Here is an 18,972-nt window from a genome sequence, read left to right on the forward strand (position 1 = left end):
GTTTACACATGGCTTGTACATAAATAGAATATCTCTGGAAGGATAAAGAAAAAATTGCTAACAAGGTTGCAGAAGTGGAATACTGACTGAATTGTCTACATATGGATATGTTATCTATTCTACAGAAATTTTTCTTTAAAGAAAACTCTTGAAATTATGAGGGACAAAGAAAAATCCCAACTCAAGCTCTGTTACAAAACAAGCACCTTGTTTTTGTATTTTTTTTCCTGCTTTGCCAGAAACTTGTGTGTGGAAACAGCCAATGTCCAGGTTAACCAGCAGTATACCTACCATGTGTGAGCTGAGTAATTATATTATACCATTTGAAATTGTCCCAGCAACTCAACTGACTGCAAACATTACAGCTGGACTATTTACAAAGTTTGGAGGTATTTTCAATCACTCAGCTGTATATCCATGTGTACATTTCTTCAATCAACCCTTCTTGCCAGGCAGAGTGCAACATTAGCTGAATTCCAGTAAGGAAGGCAAAGGACAGGGTGAGATAATGTGTCAAAACAAGTTCTATAAATACAGCTTTTGGCCTAGTACCTCAAAAAGGAATCAAAACAGCTTCAAGCTTAAACAGAAAAATCCTACAGTCCTGCAATATCTTGCTTGAAGAGGCCAGGGATCTGGAATCTTGTTTCTCACACCATATCTTGTGTCCCCCTCCCTAATCTCAGAAGGAGGTTAAGATCGAATTGCAGGTTATCATTCCAGGTCAGCATCTCCCCACCTTTTCCCTTATCTTACCCCCAACACTACCAAATACATCAATATCCTCTCACTGAGCTCACTCTCAACTCTTAGGCTAACATGCCCAATATACACAACATACAACAGTTCTTCCACAGTACCTAACACCTAACTTCTATCATCTCCAAAATCTCTGACCAAGCAGCCAGGAACCCTGCCTGTACCATCTGCCCCAACCTCACCCTAAACACATGGGCACTCAGCAGGATGCTTCCATATGGTCTTGTCTCAGGAGGTTTGTCCTATTCTGTTGAAAATCAGGAAACTCTACTCAATCTCTTTCTGTTCTTAAGGTCGTAATTCTACAAAACCAGAAACCACTTCTTTCTGTAGAGACGCTTCCTGAGATAGTTAGGTTTTATGCCAGAAAATACAAAAATTACACCTTTGCTTCAGCCAATCAGGGCGTATGTTCAGCATGACTTGATTCATCCCGAAGGATGTGCAGCCCTAGGGCAAATCTAAATATCTCTTTAATACTGTCACTTTAAAAAAAAGTGACTTCAGTTATCATGCTTTCATCACTCTCAAATTGTGCTCCTAAAAGTGCTTCTCACATTTAAATACCCATTTATATGATCTCTGTCACCTCCTTCAAATCACTCCTAAAAAAAATCCCACTGTTCCACAAAATTAAACTTGTCAGTGCTTTGATTTCCTTTTTACAAAAACAAGCTCTCTGTAAAATGGGAGATCTATCCATGAAAAAACACACATAGAGAACATCCAACTTGATACCTAGAAGCGGAGAGGGTACAAAAAAGGCCCAATTCCCATCCCTGTTCAGAAGACAAGATTTACACAAACAAAAAACATAGGACAGGGCTTCCCTGGTGGCACAGTGGTTGAGAGTCCGCCTGCCGATGCAGGGGACACGGGTTCGTGCCCCGGTCCAGGAAGATCCGCGGAGCGGCTGGGCCCGTGAGCCATGGCCGCTGAGCCTGCGCGTCGGGAGCCTGTGCTCCGCAACAGGAGAGGCCACAACAGTGAGAGGCCCGAGTACCGCAAAAAAAACCCAACAACATAGGACAGCATATACACAAGGGAAAGCATATACGGTTAGAGAAAATCTGTCATCAATTTGAGAGAGACAAACACCTTAGAAGAACTGATTCTTCCCTGTCTAAATCAAACTTTTGTGCTATTTAATCACATGTCTAAGATGGAATAACATTTTTGCTACCCTCCACTGAAATTACTCAGCCTACCAATAATTCTTCCATCATCATTTCTTTTAAACACATCTCCCTACTATCCTGTTACACTCACACAGATTACAGCTAGTGGATTAGGTAAAATCTGCCAGTCTTCCCTTCCCATGCCCCCCTATGAAGGCCCCTCCTGAAGATGTGTAGCGCAGGAACCAAGAGTTAAAGAAACTAAAATTAACTCTGCTTTCAATATCTTCAGTAAACAGTCTGGCACCAGCAGAGATAAATTAGTAATTCTGGGAATGCTTCACAGACTATTTGCCTTCCAGCTTTTTATCATCAAAAAATGAATTAGTTGACAGAGACCTGCAAAACCAAAGTCATATAGTATAGTCATTTTCAGAAGGAAATTCTAAAATGAAACTGGGTTAAACTGATTCATGATTCAAAAATCCCCAAATAAAACTCAGAACGTGTTAATAAAATTAATAGTCAAATATTGACTATAAGCCTATAATACGCCCTACACTCAGACTCTGGAGTCACACCACTTTTTTTTTTTTTTTTTTAAATTTATTTTATTTTTGGCTGCATTGGGTCTTCGTTGCTGCACACAGGCTTTTCTCTAGTTGCGGCGAGCGGGGGCTACTCTTCATTGCGGTGCACGGGCTTCTCATTGTGGTGGCTTGTCTTGTTGCGGAGCACAGGTTCTAGGCGCGCAGGCTTCAGCAGTTGTAGCACGCGGGCTTGGTAGTTGTGGCTCGTGGGCTCTAGAGTGCAGGCTCAGTAGTTGTGGTGCATGGGCTTAGTTGCTCCGTGGCATGTGGGATCTTCCCAGACCAGGATTCGAACCCGTGGCCCCTGCATTGGCAGGTGGATTCTTAAAACACTGCGCCACCAGGGAAGCTCCCACACCACTGCTTTTGAATCCCAGTTTTGAGCTTACTAGCCAGGTTTAGCTTTGGGTAAATTGTTTAACTTCTTTATACCTGTTTTCTCATCTGCCGAATGGTTATGGTAACTGTATCTACTTTAGAAGATGTTTGTTAGAATTTTAAAACTCATGTATGTAAAAGTATTTAGAACAGTGCCTGGCACACAGAAACCACTCAATAAACTTTTGCTATCATTATTATTCCAGGCACTAAGGTTGGTGCCTATGGTGGGAGAGGATTGTTTCTCTTCAAAATGGAGTACGTAAGATTTTAATTTAATTTTTTTCTGTTCTTTTTCAAATTCTTTTCCCATTAAGGTTATTACAGAATATTGAGCAGAGTTTCCTGTGCTATACAGTAGGTCCTTGCTGGTTATCTGCTTTAAATACAGCAGTGTGTAGATGTCAATCCCAACAAAATGGAGTACCTAACATTATACAGAAATATTTCCTATTAGAAGGAGAGGGAGGGGTGTAGATAAGAAGGCAATGACTGGCTGACAAATCTTCAACTGGGCCTGTTCGCGTTCAGTGTAAGTATAACCTTCATTACGAAATACTGAACCACTTGTTCTAAGAGCACTTATTTATTTATAAACATTTATTTATTACCCTCCTGCGTCATATCAAAAACGGATTTATGGAAGCTTTCAAAAAGCATACAATGGAAAAAAATAACAACTAATGAGACCGGGAAAATTATAATTTTTTTTTAAAGATTAAGAACAAAGGGAAAGCTGAAATAGAGATGTGCTAAACCACAGTGTCCTTTATTGGGGTTGAGCAGTAAAATCAGAGAGCTGCCACTGATTTTAATCTCCAATGATAGACCCTAAAGAGAGTGTATAGTGATTCATGGTATAAATGAGAAAACATTAGTAGAATGGCAAAATGAGACAGGCACTAAGAGTTGCCAAGGGGAAGCTGAAGCCCACTTAATGCCACACTCAACAGTATTTTATAAAGTCATCAAGTATGTAGGACCCATGAGAGACTCAGCACCAGGTCCTAGGCCCTACACAAACACATACACCTGAAGTCAACAATGGACAAGTCACAGAACAACAGACTCCTAAGTGATTCAAAGGCAGAATACATCAGTAAATGGTCACATGGAACCCTGCAACCATACCACACAGCCACAGAAGAAGCTGCCTCAGTGACTGTATTTCTCCAGCATTTTAAGTCCTTTACTCTCCTCATGGGCCACAGTTACAAATATGTGCAGAGAACTGTCTCATCCCTATTCAGCTGACAAGTTCTATTCCCAACTCGGCATGCTTATGACTCATGGGGGGGGATGGGGGAGGGGAGTAAAAGGAAAGGGTAAAACAAAGAAACCAACTTGAATTTAGACTTAAGTTGATCAAGATCGAGCAATTCATTTCTGTCTAATCAGAATATCTCATAACAAAGCACGAGAGTACTCCTTAAATATATAACAAATCCAATACTCTTTGGAAATAAACTGAAATCTGTCTGCATGTCATGTCCCATACTATTCCTTAAATAGACATGACACCAAAAAACATTACAAGCCCTCTGGTAAGGCCAAACTTTACAAAGCACTCTGAATCCGTGCAAACAGCATAGGCCACTGCAAAGCCCAAAGCAATGGGGCATTTCCCACAGTTCCTTTCCCGGCAAAAGGCCAAGGGAAGAGGCTTAGCCCCTACTGTACCCTCTTCCAAAAAGATGTGTATGAGGTCATTTCTTAAGGGGGTAAACGTGTCTCAGCCTTTTCTACTCAAATCTTACATCAGGAAATTTGTGTGCCAGGAAAGGAATTCATTTCCACCCCTAAGAACTGGGCTTTGTGACAAGTGAAAAACAAAAGGGAAAAAACACTACTACTTTAACGAGAAAAGTTTCTAAGAGAACCCAGAGACCATTTCTGACACTATGTTTACCACTTTGGCATCCTCTCCCTAAAATATATTTTGTTAAATAATACAAATCTTGTCTCCTCACCCCATCCCCAAGATTCTGAAACATTCTTTACCATTTATAATTGACAAAACAAAACAAAAAAGACAAACGGGTCACCTCTTCAACTTGAAAACCTCAGTCCTCCACAGAAATGTACACAGACAGACAGATGGACGCACGGAAGAACACAAATTGCAAGCCCTGGCTGAGCCCTGAGCAGGCCAGAGCCAGGATGGGCGCACAGGGCAGCCACGCGGCCGAGCTAGTGGGCTGCTCCTGCTGTTGCTGTACAAATATAGAAAGCTGAAAAGTGGAACAGCAGCTTCAGCAAAACAGGTCCTCCTCCCTGCTCAGAGAGGGAGGAGCAGGGACCTGAACAGCTTTATCCATACATGGTTGCTGAAAGGGGGCCATTAGTGAAAGCCCAATTATCTCACACACATGCACTGTGTTCACATACTCCAGACAAAAAACAGAAACACACAGGCCGGTACTTGAAGAAAGGTTTGAGATTCTATTTTGGCAAAGGAACTTCCCGATAATTTCAGTCACTTACACCAAGAATCCCTCTGCCACAGCAAACAGGAAAGACACTGTGAGAACTTCAGCAGGCTGCACTCTTACCAGGCCAGCAGCAGCCATGAGGCTTAATTTATCATTTAAATCCTGGAACTTAACATGCAAAAAAGGTTATTCCGCATGTGTTTGAAGGGTCCTAGACTTCACGGGCCCTCTGCTGCTTTCAGAATGAAGGTCTCATTCCAACTCTCAGACAGTTTTAGGTCTCTCTTTTTCTTTTCTTCTGATTTACAAGTTAAAATAAATTTGATACAACTTTTAAAATATATTTCCCAGGATGCTGGCTTATATAATCAGAAGTCAAATGTTTATGTTCTAAAAATTACTTTGCTTGGAACAATTCATTCAGATTCATCTCAATGTGAAATATATGAAAAGCTTAATTTCTGGCCAGAGTGAACTCTCCAAAGATAAGAAATGCATGGTTTAAAAAAAAAAAAAAAAAAAAAAAAAGACAGGCAGGGAACCAAAGAAGGAAAGAAAATGCATGGTTGATGGGTTCAAATGATTCTGTACTTTAGTTCTCAATGAATCAACCAATACTTACTGTGCATTTGAGATCTTTGATTACAAAATACTTGCTAAGTCACCCAGTTGCGAAGGGGAGCTCCAGAGAGGAGAACATTGTCTAGTTCCTTTCCATCACTGACATGTCTGGTATATGTGTGTGCACAATCCTCCAGTTTATGGGACATAAATAAACATACTAGGTTCCTGGGGGGACATAAATAAACATACTAGGTTGCACCCCAGCAAAACGCTTTCTCTAAAACTGGAAAAAAGAAAACCCTTCAAATTCTTAAAATTAATTGGTTCACCATAATTATTTACTTTAGTATATTTTATAGGCAAATTGACCATTTGAAATTTTCTCTTTACCTTTTGTAGGTAATGTAGTAATGATGAGCAAATTATGCCAAATTATAGCAAAACTGATCTCTGAATCCCACCACCTAGATCTCATAGTGCAAGGCACAGCCTTGTCCACACTCTGTTTGACGTGCTGAAAAAGAAGAGCACAGGGACTTCCCTTGTGGCTCAGTGGTTAAGAATCCGCCTGCCAATGCAGGAGACACAGGTTCGAGCCCTAGTCCGGGAAGATCCCACATGCCACGGAGCAACGAAGCCCATGCGCCACAACTACTGAACCTGCGCTCTAGAGCCCGTGAGCCAGAACTACTGAGCCCGAGTGCCACACCTACTGAAGTCGCACGCCTAGAGCCTGTGCTCCGCAACAAGAGAAGCCACCAAAATGAGAAGCCCACGCACCGCAATGAAGAAGGTAGCCCCCGCTCGCCGCAACTAGAGAAAGCCGGCGCTCAGCAACGAAGACCCAATGCAGCCAAAAATTAATTTTTTTTTTTTAAAAAAGAGAAAAGAGCACAGCAGAATTCCAGCAGTGGAGGCATTTTCATGTCCCACAAAACAAAGACATGCAAGTGTTCAACATTTTATTTAAAATCTCTTAACTGTGTTAGTGTCTTATACATTTTTTTAAATACATTTAATTTTTCTGAGCAGGCCTGTTATAGCAACTTTGATTTCCCAAAGTGTATTTTATTGTGGACTACTATGTTATTTTTTGGGTGAGATCACAGCTTTAATTACCCATTAAGATTACTTACGTAAAGATAAACAACACAATGCAAAACACCACAATTGTATACAGCAAGGGTGGTTAAAGTATAACCACAAAATCAAAATGGCTATACACACCTATAGTATGGCCATTGGCAAGTCATTTGTTTCCTGTTACCTGCTTCCTCAAGTGAAAAATGGTATTGGACCAGATCAGGAGTCCACATTTAGGGTCCACAGACCTGTAGAATTCATGGATATTTCATGGATGCCATAAACCCCACTATATTATGTGCAAAATTTTATATATATGTAAAATATATTTATGTACTTAATTTATGTTTATAGGGAAATGGGTCCATAGCTTTTTACCAGATTTTCAAAGGGGGTCCAGCATCCAAAACAGGTTTAAGAACCAAAGACTAAACGATATATAGTCTGTTCCATCTCTAACATTCTGTCATCTCCTCTTGCACTTCCTAGTCCAATAAGAAGGGAATCTTCATGACTAAACCTAGTCAAGAATAAACAAGTCACCCTGGCCAAGAAATTATCCAAAACAATATATCCCAATTCAAAAGAATCTGAATTATTTTAGATGCAGACTAACATAATGCCTTTTAAAAAAAATTCTCAGACTTCCCTGGTGGTCCAGTGGGTAAGACTCCGAGCTCCCAATGCAGGGGACCTGGGTTTGATCCCTGGTCAGGGAACTAGATCCCACATGCATCCCGCAACTAAGAGTTCCCATGCCTCAACTAAAGAGGCCACACGTGGCAATGAGGATCCCATGTGCCACAGCTAAGACCCAGCACAGCCTAAATAAACAAATAAGTATTTCTCAAAAAAATTCTCAAGCTATTGTAAATCAACCATAACTTCAATTTAAAAAAAAAAAAAAAAGCCTCAGGAAAAAAATTTTTTTTTCCCAAGCAAATTTTACTACCACAGCTCATCTCAGGAGGCTTACAGGAGAGTGGAATTCTGTAGATCTGCTGAGGAACATCCCACTAGATACTTCCTCTCTTACCAGGTGTACTTTTTTTTTTAAGACGCTAAGGCCTCCAGTTTCCTACTTCTAATTCTATCCTGTAGCACAGAAAGTAACAGGAGACAGGTAAAGAGGGAAAAAACTAGAGCATGGAAGATTGGAATAAAGAAGACTGATAATAGGCAAACAAAGAAGGTACCCATCCTGTCAGCAAGACGTGATATCTGAGAATAGTCACTGCCTAATATCTCAATTTGTAAAAAGTATATTAGATAAAAGAAAAACCTAGCCTTCCTCTAAGACAATAAAGGGAAAAAAATGTGTCTGCTACTGAACCATTTAAGCCTAAAATTTTTAGGTTCTCATGGCAACCTAAGTCATCACACTGCACATACTGTATATAAAGAACATATTTAGAGGCTTAACTAGTAAACTCAAAATGTGACATATGTGCAATGTGGGCGACAACATTATTCTGGGAACTTTAAAATCTTCCAACTTTTATTTTGCAGCCTCAAAGATGATATAATACAGTCAACTATGCAGAAGGTGCAAGCTCAAGGAAGAGGTACAAAGAACATAAATAGAAGCAAAGAGATGAAAGACAAGAAAAATCAGGCTATCAGAAAGTTTCTGAACATGGCTCTCCCTCCCACTGTGAATCAACCTGTAAATGGAGACTTAAAAAACAAGATTGCTAGTGAGGACATATATCAAGATAGCATTTGGGACACACTTTAATGTGGGTCCAGTCAAAAGAGGACATGGTCACAGAGCAGACCAACTGGTAAAAATGGCACTGACTGCAAGGCAGCCAAGAGATTGGTGATTTCTTTCTCTCTCTTTTCTAGGAGCTCATGGAATATGGCTGTTTGGAATTAAGAAGCAATGTCAGAGCCAAAAGGATGGCTGTGGGGCATGGGAGTTGGAAGATGGGGACCAGACTTTAAGAAGAAAGGTAAAAAAAGGGAGATGGCAGTCTTTCATGTCACATCATTTCTCACTAAGGAACCAAATAAAGATGTAACATCCAGTTTTCTCACCTACTAAATGACCTGTGGGAGGGATACCCCCACCTATCTGCCCATAGGAACTCCATGCATTTCTTTTTAAAGACACGAAGATGCTATAAATGCTACCTACCTTAAAACCACATTTCCATGCCACTTTCATTAGGGTTAAATCACTCCTACTTTTCAACAAGAAAACAGGTAAACAGTTTAGGTAGGGTACGCAAACAGTATCTTACCAGGGCAGTTAAAAGATACGCCCATTTTTTCCTAACTCAATGGTAAGAACTTCTAAAATAAGACAATGAATTTACATTACTGATTAACAGTTAAAAATTATACTACTACATGAAAAGGAGTGGTTACAAAAATAAATTATTTCATTTTAAAAAAAAATATTTACTTATTTATTTATTTTTGGCTGTGCTGGGTCTTCGTTGCTGCACACGGACTTTCTCTAGTTGCGGCGAGCAGGGGCTACTCTTCATTGCGGTGCTCAGGCTTCTCATTGCAGTGGCTTCTCTTGTTGCGGAGCACGGGCTCTAGATGCGAGGCTTCAGTAGTTGCAGCACTCTGGGCTCAATAGTTGTGGCTTGCGGGCTCTGGAGCACAGGCTCAGTAGCTGTGGTGCACGGGGTTAGTGGCTCCGCGGCATGTGGGAATCTTCCTGGACCAGGGCTCGAACCCGAGTCTCCTGCATTGGCAGGCGGATTCTTACCCACTGTGCCACCAGGGAAGCCCAATTATTACATTATTTTCATGAGGCTTAGCCTCTAGAAGCAAGAAAAGGAAAGGAAAATAGCACAGAATTTGGAGTGTGGACTCAAAGCCCAGCCCCGACCTACAACTTGATAGCTGGATACCCCCAATAAGTTACTATCCTCCCTGAGGTTCCTAACCTCAAGTTTCCTTGTCTACAAAATGGTACGGATGAAACCATCTCTCTCTTCCTCTCTCTCATTCCCTCCCTTCCTCTCTTTTTCGTTTCTCTCTCTCACTCCCCACACCTCCCACCCAAACCGTGAAGTCTAACAGCTAGTTTCTGTCATTACACTGTAATTCAGCATACTTTCTTATCAAGAAAAACTGTATGATGAACTTTTAAGCAAAAATTCACTGGTCAAATTAAGAACCAGAATAATGACAAAAATAATAAATATGTTTCGGACTAAATGAGGGAAAAGGGCACTGGGTTGAGGGTACAATTAGAGATTTCTTTCAGAGCCAGGCCACACCCGCTAATGACTAAAGTATTTGATTACCTTAATTACCCTGGCTGCACAACAAGAAGTGCTGGTGGTCATGAAATTCCAGAATATTAAAAACTCAGCCACATTTTCATTATAGCATTCTCTACTGTGTTAAAGTCAAGACAGCAAAAGACTGCCAACAGCATTTTCACTTTAACTTTCTGGTAAGACAGAAAGAAAAATTAACATTGGAGCCAAATTCTCCATTTTTAAATATGGTAAATTCTTCGAGGAAAAAGAATCTGTGGTTATAAGAAACTGAAAACATTTCTGTATACCTTATTAGAAAATATGCATTTATGCTTTGCTTAAAAGGTATAAAAAAAAACACCTCAAGCTAATAATCTTAAATGTTTACCTGTTACTACCTTTCAAGCAGTTAGGAAAGAAGAAAAGTGAAATAAAAGCTGAAGCACTTACTGAAGGGACATTAAATGACTGGCATATTGAGCAACAATGACATCCAAGAAATGGACCTTAAAAAAAATTCTTTTTTGGTATGTGTAATTAATAATTACCAAAATAATGTTGGTTTTGAATCCAAAACTCACTTCTGTGTAAATGAACCTACTCTAAACAATGACAAAAACAGTCACAAATGCACCATAAAAAATACAAAATAGCTTGCCTATCTGGTTTTTGATTTTATTTTTTAAATATTTTGAGGCCTCTTTGATACTCTTTAGCTCACCATCATCTCATCTTATTAAGCACGCTATAAAATACTTTAAGCTGAATATAGCATTTATCATCTCTTCCCTCTCAGCTGTTAAAGGACTAGCTTGTTCCAAATATGGCATTATCTTTTCAAAGTTCTAGAGTTTAGGCATGACATAATTCTTTTAACGAATTATCTGCCTTGTCATGACTGACAAGCATGACTTAAACGGAGATAAACAGGCTAATGAAAAACATTCCGGTCTGATTTTCAATTGCTAATTTATAAGGGGAGAAAAATAAAGCTTGTAGCTTTAAAATGGGAAAGCCATGTAAAACTATCTTCTCTTTGAAGTCAGGCAGTGGGGTTTTTGCTAACTAGATAGGTAACCCCCACCTGAGGGAAGAGGCAGAGGGCACCTGCCCAGGATGCTGTAGAAGGGATTCCTCCACTGGGTAGAAAATTCCCCTGCATGACCTCTAAGGTCTTTTCCTAACCTCAGAAACTGATACTTGGTTTTTGAAAAGTAGAGGCATGGCAAATGTGATGTGTGGGCAGAGACAGCAGGACCGTCCTGGAAAATGAGAAGATCTGGGATGGAATCCTGCTTCTGCTTCTATGTGAACTTAAGTAACACATTTCACTTCCCTCATTTGGAAAATGAAAGGTTTAGAGAAAAAATGAAGGTCCTAACATTCGGAGCCTATGGCTTCTTCCTATGCCTGCCTTGGCCACCCACCACCTTCCCACCACTGCACCTTACCATAATTAGGCAGCTTTTTAAAGCATCTAATTAATGGAACACAGAAACTTTAACTTTCTATTTCTGGCTTGTTGCAAATGTGCAACAGCATTTTACCAAGGAGTAGTTAATGCCACACAGTTCTTGATATACTGGCTTTTCTTTGAACCCCAGTGACAGTTACACAGTGACAAGTTGTAAGCAAGGAGGTTGTTACCATGGGGACCCACGAGGATTCCTGGGGGTGGATCCAGCAGGCTTTTTTTTCTTTTGGTCAGAGCATTTTTTTAATTTTTGGCTGCGTTGGGTCTTTGTTGCTGTGCGCGGGCTTTCTCTAGTTGCAGCGAGTGGGGGCTACTCTTCGTTGCGGTGCACGGGCTTCTCATTGCGGTGGCTTCTCTTGTTGCACAGCATGGGCTCTAGGCGCCTGGGCTTCAGGAGTTGTGGCTCGTGGGCTCTAGGGCACAGGCTCAGTAGTTGTGGCGCATGGGTTTATTTGCTCCACGGCATGTGGGATCTTCGCGGACCAGGGCTCGAACCCGTGTCCCCTGCATTGGCAGGATTCTTAACCATTGCGCCACCAGGGAAGCCCGGTCAGAGCATTTTTTGATGGTCTGGATCTAGCAATCCAGAAAGCCTGATCTAATTTTTCTTCAGCAAGCTGCCTTCAAGAAATATAGCAGGTCCAAAAGGGTTATTTTTAAGTAGTTTCCCAATCCCAGCACCACAATCTATAACCCACATTAGTTCAGTAGTTTGCAAGCTTAAAAAAAAAAAAAAAGGACTTGTAAATGCATCACACAGAAGCTATTAAACAAAAATGGCATATGATAAAAACAATAATGATATAATAAACCTGGTGTCTTTCCATGATTATTTCCCATATAGTATACAATTCTGAAGAAATATTAACTGTTTTAGTGACTCTCTTCCAAGAGTTAAATGTATTCAAGTTTTAATCTCCCTATTCATAAAAACAATTAAATAAATACAGCTCAATAAAGTTTCAGTGACCTACGTATGCTTCCATATCTTTCCAGATCATGATACAGCATAAATTATATTCAGTATTTTCCTATCAAGACTTCAAAGTTCTCCAAAGCAAGTTTCTACTCAAGAAATTTCAGCTTCCCTACATGATTATGTCAGAAATATATCACACAAAATAATTATAATAAATAAAACTGATTATAAAATAAATCACACTGATTAGACCAGAACAGAGTTTAAATTGCAAGTCTTGCCTCCAAAATTGCTGTGTATGGACAAAGGGTATGTAATTCAGGGAGACGAACTGTCACTCCCAGCTAAATGTGTGCTGGCGCTCAGCTCCCCTGAGACCCATTCTGTTAGAAGATACCTTAAGAAAACAGATCATTTACAAGTCTAATCTGTGGATCTGGTTTGTTAAGAGAAGTGGAGCAGTCAGAATTCAAAAGAAAACATTCCTCTATGTCTTACTTAGCCCAGAGCAAAGTTACACCAGACAAATTAACATTAATAAATAAAAATAGAACTTGATTTCACAGTAATAATCTAAAACTTCAGCTTTCCTAGGCCTGATCCACAATAACTTGAGAGCTAGAAAGCAGCTGGAACAAAGCTCAAGAAGTGTCTCTGTGCTCATAAAAATCTTTCCCTGATCTCAAACTAATAATTACTGAAAACCCTAAACATAAATGCCACTAAGATAAAACGTGTTGAAACCGAATTCATAACCATACTATAAAAGTAAAACACAAATCACAAATTCACAAGTCTAAAGAGAAAAAAAAATTGACCTAAGGAGACAAGATATACTGTCAGCTAAAGGTAAACAACAGACATCAAGATATTCCACAGAGGGACTTCCCTGGTGGCGCAGTGGTTAAGAATCCACCTGCCAACGCAGGGGACACAGGTTCGAGCCCTGGTCCGGGAAGATCCCACATGCCGCGGAGCAACTAAACCCACGCGCCACAACTACTGAGCCTGCGCTCTAGAGCCCGCGAGCCACAACTACTGAAGCTCATGCACCTAGAACCTGTGCTCCACAACAAGAGAAGCCACTGCAATGAGAAGCCCTCGCACCTCAAAGAAGAGTAGCCCCCCTCGCGGCAACTAGAGAAAGCCCTCGTGAAGCATCGAAGACCCAATACAGCCAAAAATAAACAAACAGATAGATAAATAGATTAAAAAAAAAGAGAGAGAGAGAAACTTCTCCTTCTAAAGCAGGGGCTGTGTGTTCTATTCCTAACTCTGGTTGGGGAGCTAAGATCCCACATGCCTCAAGGCCAAAAAACCAATACAGAAGCAATACTGTAACAAATTCAATAAAAACTTTAAAATTGGTCCACATCAAAAAAAGAGATTCCACAGAAATATTGTATCTGGTTTTCATATATTTACTCACCTAAGCTTTCCTGTAGCAGGTCCCAAAGAGTTATTTTTAAGTAGTTTCCCAATCCCATCACCACAATCTATAACCCAAATTAGTTCAGTAAAGAAGTTTGCAAGCTTAAAAAAAAAAAAAAATTGGACTTGTAAATGCATAGACGCTATTAAACAAAAACGGCATATGATAAAAATCATAATGATATAATAAATATGGTGTCTTTTCATGATTATTTCCCATAAACTTTAAATACGAAGTGCAGAGGACAAGCCCCGAGCATAGTTTTGTCACTTTAGTTTAATATTAGACAATCTAAGAGACTCAGGGCACAGGACAAGAGAAGAGGCAAACTCTTGGGTGCTTTATTTGTTTTTACTACTGGTTTACAATTTCCTTGATTTTATTTTTAAATGCATGTCTTGGCCCAGAAAAGCAAGAGAGCATAGACTGCCAGTAGTATCAGATTCTCCTTTTCTTATTTTCTGGAGCTACAGAAAACAGAGCCAGAATCAGGGTTGTCTAGGAGCCTTCTGATTTTGTCCAGGCAATATACAATATGAGGTTTTAAGATACATGAAGGCTTTTACAGTACAAATCTTAGCCAACTTACTGTCTTTGAATGGAAAGCTGCTTATATTTTATTCCCCAGAAAACTCCTTGGAGCTTTAAAGTACTGATTATTTTCAAAAGACAATGATTTGAAGAAATGGATTCACAGAATTTCAATTTGAAAAGTTTTCTTCCTATTCCTAGTCCTGAGTACTGAACTGTCTCAAAACAAAAAATTAAGTGCCACTCAACATATAGTACTCAACAAATATTTATCAATTACTTACTTTGTGCAAGGGCCCCATACCAGTAAACACTGTGGACTGTAAAAACGTATAACTTCTTCCATGAACAGCCCTTGGGTCAATACTATACACACACTACAGTACAGTACGAAGGCATAACACTGTTTAGGTTTATTTTCTCAACAATTTGACCTCCCATGTAAAATAACGACTTCTAGCTTTTTCTACCCTGCAAATCTATTCCTTCCTAGTAGTATACAAATCCACATTTCTTTTTAATTCCTGTTTTAATATTACAGAGAAATTTTACGTTTCTCTGGAATACAGTCTTTCAACTTAACAGAAACCAAATGATCACAAGAAGAAAAAAAAAATCAAATTAGAAGCATTAAACTGTCCTTCTCAGAGCTTCCCTCTCTCCCTCATTAACATTTCTCAAAGAGAAAAACACCACTGTGATGCTCCTATTACAGATCATTCATGAAGTTACTAACTGAGCTGAGACCAGACAGACTCCATCAACTGGGCACACAGCCATTCACCATTACCCTTTGTTTAAAGTCTCAACTGCCGTTCAACCCACATTATTGTGTTCCACTCAAGTCCATCAACTTTTTTTTAAGAGGAAACAATCAGGAAACAAGCAAATGTGCTACTTTAGAAATGAAGAAAGGACCTAATTCACATGCCTCACAAAATTCTTTATAAATGATGGCTCACTTTAAATTTCCTACCTGAAATAGTATTATTACTTTATTATCAGTCTTACATGCCTAAAAATAACTAGTTGTACACAGATAATCATTAGAAACTTGTTTTTAAAAAAACCCAACCCTCATTCTTGAGCTGGCAAAGCACCAGAGAGAAGCACTCGGTGCACCAAAAGGGAGAACACAGATGAATGTCTACACTACAGATGGAGAAGCCAAAACCCCAAGCAGCCTAAGCCTGAGGGTGAGGAGGCCGCTGGGGGAAAAGGGCAATCTTCCAAGGAGCCATGATCCCAGGCTTGACTGTTCTAAAATTCAAATCAATTTAAGAAATGTTGGGCAGAGTTCTGCACTAAGCATTTTATTAAAAGCTCTTTTGGTTGTAATTAAGAGAACTTCCTCCAAACTAGCTTAAGCAAAAAAAAAAAAAAAAAAAAAATGGCATTAACTGAAAAGATACTGGAGTATCTCATGGAACCCAAAAGCAGAAAGTACAACAGGGCCACACCTGCAAAGCCTTTCTGCACCCAGGCTTCTATTCTGCATGTGCTTCTAGTCTGCCTCTCTCTCCAGAGCTACATTTCTCATCAATGCTTCTTTCTGGATAAATGTACTTAATTCTCCCTCCCTGCAGACTGGCCTTCACTGCTTCCACATGTATTAAGCCTGAACTTGGCTGCACCCCAGCATCTGAGTCTATATGTTTCAAGTTCTCTGAATAGAGGTGATCTGTTTGTTCCCTAAAGACACGATTCTCAGTTCCAATCTCAAATACCTAGAAGAAACTGATGTGCCCAGCTTGGGCCATGGCCCACTGAACTGTTACAAGAAGGGCTAGATCACAGAGTATAATTAGGGTAGGGACTGCATGCCTGACTCCTTAAAAGATATATAATACACTAAATAAGCAATAAGGCAATCTCCATCCTCAAGAAAACCTTAAAATCTCACTGAAATGAAAAAAAAATCTTAACACTAAATAACATCCTATGATACAGTATTACAATGAATGGACATGAAAAGCTTCATGACAAAGATTAGCTAGGCACTAAATGACAAACAGAAATTGAACCATGAGCAGGGAAGGGCTGAAGAACACAAAATGCAATGCCTGCTCCTCTTGCTCTGGCCATAAATCTAAGAATTATGGACCTAAGGAATACATAGTCTTTTTACCACATAAACAGCTTCCAGTGAAATATCCTAGTTGGAAGCCTGCTATAAGGTTTAAAATGACTATATAACCACAAAGCAGTACTGTTTCAATGTGCAGGAATAACCAGCTCACTGATGAATGTCAGTCATACATTTTCAAGGTGCTTGTCACCACCACCCTGACTTCCTTTCACTCCCTGGACCCCCTAAGACTCTTGATCAGACAGCAGCGTTCAGAATCAGGCAGGCAGCCGGCAGGGACAGCAAAGGTGTTTCTCCCTGGTAATATCCTACCCAACCTAGCATGGTTAAGTTAGCAACATCATGCAGACAACTCATGCAAGAGAGAAACACCAGCTAAGCTATGTAATAGTAGGTGGGGGGGGGGGGGGGGGGCGGGGCGGGCGGAAGGGAACCGAAAAGAATGTTTCCCACACACAAAAGCTACAAGCACAAAAAACCTGGGAAAAGCCTACAGTAAATTATCTGTACAAAACAGAAACTAGCAAAAACTGAACAGATGTCCAAATAATACTGGGTTAAAAAAGACAGTCTACTCACAGTAGACAATTAGTTATCCCACATTATCACCAAAATATCACACATTCCCACAGACTCTGCAAGAGCTTGCTTCAATCTCACAGGAAACAAAAAGGTAAAAAGAACAATGAGAAAGTGGTGACAGTTTCTAATTTAGTGATTCCTTTGCTAAAAAGTAGCAATGTTATGTAAATGAAAACTACTGACCTATCAAAATTAAAAGTATAACACTATAAAATTAAACGGCTTTAGAACCGAAAATCTTCATTTTGTATAATCCCCAAACTAAAGACATTTCCCAATTTGGGAACATAATTTCAATGGAGTTTCAACATGGCAGGGGAGGGGGGGCGGGGGGGGGGGGGGGTGGTGGGAGTGATTTTAACTCCATTTTGTCAAAGCTGAACATAGCTATGGAGGTCATAAAGCTAGTGAACAGTTCTTTCTAAAGCTACACTCCTAACCTATGAACACATCCCCAAAGTAGCATATTAAAATCAATTAAGTGAGATCTCACTGCAGCCTCTAAACCAGAACTCGCCATTCCTCTTCATATTTGCTGCCAAATGTTTTAAGTGGAGGAACAGAAAAATCAAAACGTTACAATCCATAAGCTGTTCTGAAAGTGAGTCCATTTCTTGTAAAGCGAGGAAAAGGTTGGCTGACTGAGGGTCACATCAGAACTTCACAAAGCTCTAAGAGTTAAAATGCTTTAAATCATTTATTAAGATATTTTATACTCAGTCTCCCCTAACTAGGCTTTCTTATCTCTTGAGCACAGTCTAATTTTAATGTAACTTTTATGAATTTCATGTTCTCTGTATAAAAATTTAAAAACAATGGCAAGTATGAAGAAAAAAAAGTTGCTCATGCCCCAATGCTCAGAGAAAATTTTGGTATTTATCCTTCTAGCCTGTGAGATAACGTTTTTAGAAGAATTAAAGATTTCCTTAGCAGAAAGAATGTGTTAATAAGTCAATGTGCAGTTTATGATGAATATAAAACATTCTTGAAATTTTTTACAGGTCTGGAACTCAAAGAAGTTAAAAATAAACAAATTTATGCTCGTGGCTTCCACAGCATAGCAGAGGTTAAAAACGTAACTACAGAACACAGGCATTCCCTGGCAGTCCAGTGGTTAAGACTTGGCGCTTTCACTGCAGCGGGCCCGGTTTGATCCCTGGTTGGGGACCTAATATCCAGCAAGCTGCGCGGTGAGGCCAGAAGAAACCAAAACAAAACAAAAAGAACCCTACAGAACAGCTATGCTGATTAATTCTGTAAGGAAACCAGTACTTCAAGGAGATTCTAAAGCCAATTTCATGACAAGAACAAGTTACAATTACAAAGATCTCATCAAGAAAACTGTCTTTATCAAATTACAAAGCTCAGATATTCTTGAGACAATATAGTTTACAAAGCAAAAAGCTAAAACTGATTAACTCTTTCATCTACATTACAACTCTACATATTAGAGCCCACCCTCTCTCCAAGCCTAAAATTAGTTACCTATAACTAGGAAGAGACCCAGGTATCCCTACAGCAAATCCAATAATATATTCATCTGTATTTTTCAGTTTCCTATGAACATCGAAGACTCCCTATCAACAAACTCCCACGTGAAGTGTAGACAGTGAAGATGAATCTAGGAAACCACATTACCTGAGCATTCCACAGGGATCAACGAGCTTAAAGGTTCTATGGGAAAGGACACTCTACATAGCAAAACAATTCAGATGCACGAACTGGACTTCAGGAAACAATCTTATCCCTAAGCCACAATGGACAAAGGAAAATGCAAAACAAAATACACCTAAA

The 18,972-nt window shown here is 39.7% G+C and overlaps 1 protein-coding gene across 19 annotated transcripts in view; it reads right to left on the reverse strand.

Annotated features, from left to right (window-relative positions):
* The window catches only part of CELF1 (CUGBP Elav-like family member 1), a 71,887-nt gene that overhangs the window by 44,249 nt on the left and 8,666 nt on the right, over nucleotides 1-18,972 (reverse strand). The window contains exon 1 of one of the 19 annotated variants that reach the window (XM_032639237.1): nucleotides 4,891-5,103. The exons of the other annotated variants lie outside the window; for them this stretch is intronic. The gene's annotated coding sequence lies outside the window, so the exon portion shown is untranslated. Of the gene's footprint in view, nucleotides 1-4,890; nucleotides 5,104-18,972 lie in introns of those variants that run through there. 19 annotated transcript variants of the gene reach the window in all.

Source organism: Phocoena sinus, chromosome 8 (genome assembly GCF_008692025.1).
Source record: "Phocoena sinus isolate mPhoSin1 chromosome 8, mPhoSin1.pri, whole genome shotgun sequence".
Taxonomy (NCBI): domain Eukaryota; kingdom Metazoa; phylum Chordata; class Mammalia; order Artiodactyla; family Phocoenidae; genus Phocoena; species Phocoena sinus.